The sequence below is a fragment of the Palaemon carinicauda genome, chromosome 17, assembly GCF_036898095.1.
Source record: "Palaemon carinicauda isolate YSFRI2023 chromosome 17, ASM3689809v2, whole genome shotgun sequence".
NCBI lineage: Eukaryota > Metazoa > Arthropoda > Malacostraca > Decapoda > Palaemonidae > Palaemon > Palaemon carinicauda.
Window position 1 is genome coordinate 43,190,251 of NC_090741.1, and position 9,433 is coordinate 43,199,683.

Here is a 9,433-nt window from a genome sequence, read left to right on the forward strand (position 1 = left end):
GTGTTAATTTCTTCCAATTCTTTTAACAGCTTACCTAGCATATTTTGCCTGACATTAATCCAATTCTTTCCATTTATAATACTTTTACATTTGCTATAATTAATATCAGAGTAGAATTTGATTTTATCGTTGTAATTTCAAATTAAGCTTCTATGTTTGATTTGATGAAGACATTAGCATTGTTGAAAATTACTAATAAAATATCCTATTTCATTAATATTTTAGAATTAACATTAATTTCAAATAATAATATATATATACATATATTTAGATATATATATATATATATATATATATATATATATATATATATATATATATACATATATACATACATATACATACACACACACACACATATATATATATATATATATATATATATATATATATATATATATATATATATATATATATATATATATATATTATACATATATACATACATATACATACACACACACACACACACACACACACACATATATATATATATATATATATATATTATATATAATATATATATATATATATATATTATCGTGCTAGGTGGTATATCTTAGCAATCCATGCTTGCCGACGACTATATAAGCGGATGAGCAACCTGGGTAGAGTAACGAGAACTCTGGGTGTGTAGGAAATGTCCCCTAAATCTCGATAAGTCACTGGCAGCAGGGTGACGGATTTAGTTAAATGACAAACTAAGAAAGTTTCCGGATGTTCGAACTGGCAGAAAGAACATAAGCAGACACAAGTGGAAGGACATGGCTGAGGCCTATGTTCTGCAGTGGACTAGTAACGGCAGATGGTGATGACGCAGATGTATGTGACAGCGAGGAAAAACGTAATAAATAAAAATAATTAGGTCCACTTGATGAGAAAATAATTTTCAAACGACATACTTTTTTCCTTTCTCCGACAAATTACGCAACCTTTTACACACATCTCTCTCTCTCTCTCTCTCTCCTCTCTCTCTCTCTCTCTCTCTCTCTCTCTCTCTCTCTCTCTCTCTCTCGTGGAGACTTTACCATTAAGCGTTACGTCTTAACCTTTATCATTTGCTGAACATTGACGAGCGTAGGGTCCCTAACATGGTTGTTCAATCCAAAATGATTTGACGTTTTCCCGAGGAACTAGCAGTTATGAGAAAGATTGCTTAAGTCTTTTTTTACTTTCCCCATTATCTCTTTCATTCGTCTCTTTAAAAGTGATCAAAATATTAATAATAAATCTTCATTATTATCATTACTATTATCGAACTTTTACTATAATTAGTAAAGCTAAATTGATAAAATCTCCAACATTTCTTCGTTAGGTTAGGTTTACGTTACGTTACGCTAGCCAACAAAATATATTAAGATCTAGATAGATTGTACTGAACATTTCAATTGAATAGCCTAAACAATTTACATATCCTTCTTTACTTTTATCATCATCATCACCATCTGTTTAAAAACACCATTAACTAAAAAATCATACGCAATAGCTCTTTAAGATATCCTTATCATTATAATACCTGAAAATCACATAAATTCGATATGACCCCCCCCCCCCCCCATGTCAATTACACACGCGCCCTTCCCAACAAACACACATACGAACGAACGCATATAAATCATTCATCGCGTTACCCGCAACCCATTATAGCCTATACGTGATAAACCGGGTGATTGTCAACTTGGACCATCGTTAAAATAAAAAAATTATCTTGATGTCTTCAGATGTCTTTTTATTTGGGAAGAGAAAATGATTTATTTTTTTTTATATCTGTAAAGGAAATGTAAGTTGTAGATTTATCTTTGAAGTATTTGACAACCTAAAAGTATTTTAATGACTATTTGCGTGATTTTGGATTTGAATTATCGATATATAATTTTTTGTTTCCTTTACGTTTTATGAGTATTTTTCTCAAATACAATCTATTTATCTATCAAACTACCTACCTATCTATCTACATTTATATACATATATACATATGTGTGTACATTCACATATACATACATAAAATGTTTGCAAGACTATGCTTACAGCTTAGATTAACTTTACTATTATATTACTTCACAAAAAGGGAGACACAAAAGACATGAAAAATTACCGACCAATAAGTTTACTCTCAGTAATATATAAAATATCTTACAAAGATCATATTAGGCTGAATGGAAAGATGTCTAGACTTTAATCACCCAAGAGAGAAGGCAGGTTTTAGAAGTGGATATTCATCTGACCATATCCATGTAATTAACCATTTATGGCATTTGTAGACTATGAGAAAGCTTATGACTGTCAAAAATTCAGCAGTAATGAAAGCTCTTCTAAAGCAAATACATGAATTTTATGCTAAAACACTTGAAGAATCAACAACAACAACAACAACAACAATAATAATAATAATAATAATAATAATAATAATAATAAACCCCAATGGGGAATGGGGGGTCTATGGTGTACACATATGTTACAAGGGCAGTCATGTCCTTATAACGGTGGCACAAGTACTGGTTTATTGGTTGCATATTTGTTTTGCAATGTGCAAGACACAGGCTTTTGTACAAGCAGACTCTTTACCCACTGGCCCCCTCAACTCTCAGCTGACAAAAAAAAAAAAAATCGCAAAATAGAGCAATATTTTTTTTTCGCTAATTATACCAGGAAATATATAAGGGGGTTCAGTAACTATGATGCCTGTGGTGATTTTTTTTTTTCCATTTTCTTTCTAACTAGGGTACACTCCCCCCAAGACCAGAAAACCTCTCCTATAAAAATAAGTAATAGTTATGGAAGAAACTGACAAGAGACGACCATCTTGAGTTGTCTTGGTTAGCCAGCAAAACGCCATTGTACAAAATTAATTCTATTTATTTCAACAAATTTGACTTAAAAAATAAAGAAAAAAGTTTGGGTTACTGAGAAACGGAATGGAAAAAAAAAAAAAAGCTATCTTTGAATGTGATTAACCAAAATCTCGCTTCAAAGGTTAAGCGACATGCCAAGTCCTGCACATGTCCATTTCTTTTCCTTATATGTTGTTTAGAATATCCTTTACTTAATTTTGTACTCTTATCCATGTTGCTCTTTTTCTGTCTCTTAGTGACATTTCCATCATTATTCTTTCCATGGTTCTTTGAGTTGTAACTAGCTTATGTTCTAAGGCTTTAGTAGGTCTAAACATTGTAGATACACTATGAACAAACTTTGTAGGTTGTATTGGACATCTTGTATTATGACAGTATCATCATACGTAGAATATAGGAGGACTGTACATACAGACTAAAGATTTCTATGAATTATTTTAAATACGAATTCGTGTACAATTACTTTGCGGGAAATAAAAAAAAAAATATGAGATTCTACCGCATAAACGTCACTTTACAAAAACCAGTTGAGAGAGAGAGAGAGAGAGAGAGAGAGAGAGAGAGAGAGAGAGGAGAGAGAGAGAGAGAGAGAGAGAGAGAGAGAGAGAGAGAGAGAGAGAGAGAGGAGAGAGAGAGAGAGGAGAGAGAGAGAGAGAGAGAGAGAGAGAGAGAGAGAGAGAGAGAGAGAGAGAGGAGAGAGAGAAGAGAGAGAGGAGAGAGAGGTTAAAAAAATATTTCGCTTTACCCTAATAAAATTTAGATATCCACTGGCATACGGAAACCAGTAAACCCCCCCCCCCCCCCCAATAAGATTTAGAAATGTTAGTTATGGTCAGAGCTCTACTAAAGCCTTAGGACATAAGCTTGTAACAACTCAAACAGTTATGGAAAGAATAATGATGGGAATAACACTAAGAGACAGAAAAAGAGCAACATGGATATGAGTGCAAACTAAAGTAGAGGATGTTCTAACAACATGTAAGAAAAAGAAATGGACCTATGCAAGACATATAATGAGAATGACAGATAATAGATGGACATTAAGAATTACAGAATGGGACCCTAGAGATTGGTGAAGAAACAGAGAAGGTAGATATAAAACGATGGATTGGCGCACTAAGAAAGTTTGCGGGTGGGGATTAGCATATAAAGACCATAAACAGACGCGAGTGGTAGAACATGTTTGAGGCCTTTGTTCTGTAGTGGACTAGTTACCGATAATGATAATGATGATGATGGTCAGAATACTCAACCTTCGAAGAAGCCGTCTCCCTCTGTTTAAGCATTCTACTCTTTGGGATATTGCCAAGTTTAACAACGTGTTGCCTTATTCCAAAGTTAATTAATCAATTGCTTATGCCATGCGATCTATGCTTTTTTTTTTTTTTTTTTTTTTTTTTTTTTGAAAATATATTGCACAATTTCTTGGGAATTCAGCTAGGTCAAGATATGAGTATAGAATACTTCATAAAATTTCCCTTGAATTTCTAAATAACATGAAAACAATATCTCCATAGAGCCACAATTGCATACTTCTTTGTTTTATCAGAAATTCAGGCCACATGGTCCTACGTAGTTGGGAAGGCCATAGGATGTCCATGTATAATTGGGGTGGAGGACCCCTCTGTTGTACTATGAAGTTGGAAGATAGCAAACGGGAACGGAAGGACATTAGTCGGTAAAATCGTTGCTGCTATGAGCTGAAGGTAAAACGCAAAGATCTTCTGGCAATGACCACAGTGTACCTCATGTGGTGTACAGATGGCACTAATCTAATCCCTTCAAGTGTTGCCTAGATATTAGGCCTAGTGTAACCTATTAGTTGCGTGAATATTAGGACTGGTCGTGCAACCCATTAGTTGCGGAGACATTAGGCCTAATTGCGGAGTCCGTCTTAGTAAGGACCTTAAGCCTATTGGTAGTTGTGCAGAACATTTCTGCAAAGGACACTTGGCTTGGTCGTGCAATCCGTTTCATGGGGACATTGGGACTAGTCAGGCAGTCCGTTTGTGCATGAACGTTAGGTCTGGTCCAGCAGTCCGATCGTGAATAGACAATAGACCTAATCGTGCAGTCCGTTTGTGCATGAACATGGGTCATGGATATTGGGCATAGTTGTGCTTTCCGTTGTTTTACAAGGACGTTATACCTAAACGCACAACCCGTTCTTGCAAGGACACTCGACCTAGTAATACAGTCGGTTTTCGCAAAGTCTTAAGCCTAACCATTGAAAGTTTTTTTTTTTCAGACATTAGGCTTAATCGTGACGCCCATTTTTTTACGGTTTAAAATATCACAACGGACAAATAAGCCACCAATATTAATCTTTATATATTAGAACCAGGTACTGCGGCCAGTGAGATCATTCAGCAACATCATAATTCTAGTAAAATCTTTCTTAGAATATAAAATCAGAGATTGTTTTTCCATCCAGATGATATTTCCGATACTAATTAACACATTTTGGACAGTACACCAAAAAGTGTTCACCCTACTATAATTTATAACAATGAGCACACTCTGGAGAACTGCTGCCGAACTGCTGCCATTTACAATACATAAACTAGAACGGGCACTCGGTAGAGCGCATACCTTTGCCAACGCCGCATCACAAGATAGGCAATTGAAATAGGCACTTTTTGCACCTAGTCTCATGCAAATCGGATAAAAAACGGACCGACGACGATATAGCAAAAAGACGTTTTATACCTTATCGTGACCTAGGCCTTGACCTTTGACCCTATCACTCCTAAATCACAACTAGGCAATGGAATTATGCACATTTAGGCAAGTTTCATGCAAATCGGATAAAAATTTACTACGATATAGTAAAAACAATTTTGTTTTAACTTTTTGTGACCTTGGCATTGACCTTCAACCCAATCAATCCCAAATTTTTTTCAAATTGTCCTTGGATCATGACCAATCATCCCACAAAATTTCATGAGATTCGGTCAAATATTTTAGTTATGAGAATGACAAATGCACAGACAGACATACAAACAAATAAATACACGCCTATCAATAAGAAACCTTCGCAACGAAGTTGGCGAATGTAATATATGGTAATCTTAGAGGTATGGTCGATCTCATCTTCAATCTTGTTACAATAAATCCGACCTTTAGGTTCCTAAAAAAAAAAAAAAAAAAAAAAAAAAAAAAAAAAAAAAAAAAAAAAAACTATAAGGAGCTGTTGACCCTTAATCGTTGATATTGTTGGATGGTAATCAAATAAGAAAGAAAACAATTTAAATGTCAGGCTATGAAAAATAAACGCAATAATCTATTTCTTTGTACTTCCAGTATATTTCCTTTATCCCAGCTGTTAATCGTCTTACTCGGTAACTACTGATGTCCTAAAGAATAACCGTTATAATGTCTTTTGAATCGAATTGTGTTTTGTGAGCCTACTTTCCTCTAACGATATATTAGCCCAGCAGAAATTTGAGTAGGCCTACTCACAAGGGAAGAAAATGGATGGTTGGATTGCTGAAATAGCACTACTGGGAAGGAGGGAGAGTCAAAATATTAAAAGAATTTGTGGTATATGTAATATAAAAGATAATGCAAGAGGAAATCGTTTGGGATATTGTTGTTATTATCATTATTATTATTATTATTATTACCAGTCAAGCTACAACCCTAGTTGGAAAAGCAAGATGCTATAAGCCCAAGGGCTCCAATAGGGGAAAATAGTCCAGTGAGGAAAGGAAATAAGGAAATAAATAAATGATGAGAACAAATTAACAATAAATCGTCCTAAAAACAGTAACAACGTCAAAATAAATGTCATAAATAAACTATAAAAAGACATATGTCCATGTAATATGACTATGTAATAAAAATAGATGGAACCAATCAAGAGAGCACATGACACTCATGGGGATGAGTGTGGGTCGTCAGAGAATCAGATGAATAGATGTGGTGTGGAGGGATATGGGATTATGGGTGAGGTGGGACTTGGAGATGAGGATACAAGAAATAGGGATAAGCAGCCGACCCTCCTATACAGTGGGGCTAATATGGTCGAAAGCTGGTGTCTTTCAACGATATGAGGTTAGCATCGCATTTTCTGGCATTTCTAATGAGGAATGATAGAGTTCAAAACTTCAAAATAATTCGGTGCTACTATAGCGTGAGGTCTACCACACTATAGCGTGAGATCTACCTCCCGTTGTACTATAGCATGAGGTCTACTGCTGAATTATTCGTCCCTCATAGATAAAACACATTTCATACATTTGTTTAAGTAATAAACACTTAATTTAAACATATCTTAGAAAAATAGACCATTGGATTTCTAATTACATTAAAAAAGGAATAAAGGTAAAAGTAAACATGCTATCATATATTTCCATACATTTATTCTAGCGATACACTCTTCGTACATCAAACATGTTATCATATACAGTATTTCCATACTTTTATTCTAGCGATACACACTTCGTGCATCAAACAGGTTATCATATATTTCCATACATTTATTCTAGCGATACACTCTTCGTACATCAAACATGTTATCATATATTTCCATACTTTTATTCTAGCGATACACACTTCGTGCATCAAATAGGTTATCATATATTTCCATACATTTATTCTAGCGATACATTCTTCATAAATCAAACCGGTTATCATATATTTCCATACATTTATTCTAGCGATACACACTTCTTACATCTTCTAAGAATGACACAAATAGATCTGCTTCTTGAACTGTATCCAAGAGATTGTGCTCTCTTAAAAAGGCGAGTGCTGCTTCTTCTGTCAGAATGACTCTTCTATAAAACTCCTTCAGCAACATTTTTAGTACCCTCAATCGATGATATCTCTTTTAGGCCGAGGGAATAACTGATTTAGGAGCTGTGGGACGCTGGTCACGCGGTAGACCTCACCCTCAACCTGGGTAGGCGACATATGGCGGTAGACCTCACACTATAGTAGCACCAATAATTCAAACCATAATTAAATTTACACACACACCGGAAACCACTCTTGAAGACAGCCCCCTCCACCCCCCCCCCCCATAAATTAGAAATTGCAACCTACTACGGTATTATATTTATATGCACAGTGTGTATATATATATATATATATATATATATATATATATATATATATATATATATATATATATATATATATCAAAAAATAATATTCAAATCAATACATACTATACTGTAAATGAGGGTAAAACCTAAATGAGATATGGTAGGCTAGGCCTATATAGTACAGTATACTGAAATTTTGTTTTGATTTCTAAGTGCATACCATCAATGACAATAATAACCTACAACTGAAAAAAAGAAAACATTAAGAGAATATAATAGATTCATGTAAAAAAATAATAAAAAAAAATCAGAGAATATAATAGATTCACTTACCTTTCTTCTCTCTTCTGATCACTGTTGTTCAAAGTTAGGAAACGCGCAGTAGGCCTATTCCTTTTTTTCCATTTTGACCAACGACGAGATAGATTTAATCCAAACGCATTTTACATTCATTTACAATCATATATTTTTAAGAGATGTAATAAACGAGTAATCATGAAAAAAATAATTAAAATAACCAAGCAATACTTGAAAAACTAAAACAACGTCCAAGTTAAATTGTAAACAATACTTGTAATAATAACACCGCTTATTTAAACACCATTTTCACTTATTTCTAATCAAATACACTCAATGTAACCATAAGCACTTTCTTCGTAAATTATCTAAGGTTTAATAATCACGCGCATTATCACTCATTTCAAATTCACTAATTAACTCGTATCACTAACACAGCAGGCGGTAACACATGTTTCTTCTTCGGATGCTAATAAGTAACTAAAAGAAACTGCACTGCGAATAATAATTTATTGACCTTAGAATGGCAACAGTACCCAGTGACGTGTCGTTCCCTGATTGGTCCTTTGTCCTTAAAGTTGTTAACGGATTAGCTAGAAACCAAAGTTAGAAACAACTGCCAAGAAACTTTACATTTGAAAACTATAAGTTTTCAATCTTACCAATTATATAACACATGAAAGTTTTGAATAATATCAACTCGATGAGGTTAGGATTGCCTCACAGAGGCATCTTAATTTTATGAGGCACAGGAACATAACGGAACGTCTAGCTAGAAACCAAAGTTAGAAACAACTGTCAAGAAACTTTACATTTGAAACCTGTAAGTTTTCAATCTTACCAATTATATAACACATGAAAGTTTTGAATAATATCAACTCGATGAGGTTATGATTGCCTCTCAGAGGCATCTTAATTTTACGAGGCACAGGAACATAACGAAACGTCTAGCTAGAAACCAAAGTTAGAAATAACTGCCAAGAAACTTTACATTTGAAACCTACAAGTTTTCAATCTTACCAAGGTTAATGCGCCAATTATAACAAACGAAACTTTTGAATAATATCACCTCGATGAGGTTAAGATTGCCTCACAGAGGCATCTTAATTTTATGAGGCACAGGAAGAACACGCTAATTCGTCCCTTGTGTGGTGTATAGATATGATGCGATTATCAAATAGGGAAGAAAGGGGGTGGAACTTGGAAGGAGGTATACTAGCAAACTAAAATGTG

General features: G+C 34.2%; 1 protein-coding gene across 1 annotated transcript in view; it reads right to left on the reverse strand.

The window, feature by feature from the left end:
* The window catches only part of LOC137656048 (uncharacterized), an 18,079-nt gene extending 9,700 nt beyond the window's left edge, over nt 1-8,379 (reverse strand). Inside the window, exon 1 of the mRNA XM_068390225.1 lies at nt 8,237-8,379. The gene's annotated coding sequence lies outside the window, so the exon portion shown is untranslated. The remainder of the gene's footprint in view (nt 1-8,236) is intronic.
* Between the last annotated feature and the right edge of the window lie 1,054 nt (nt 8,380-9,433).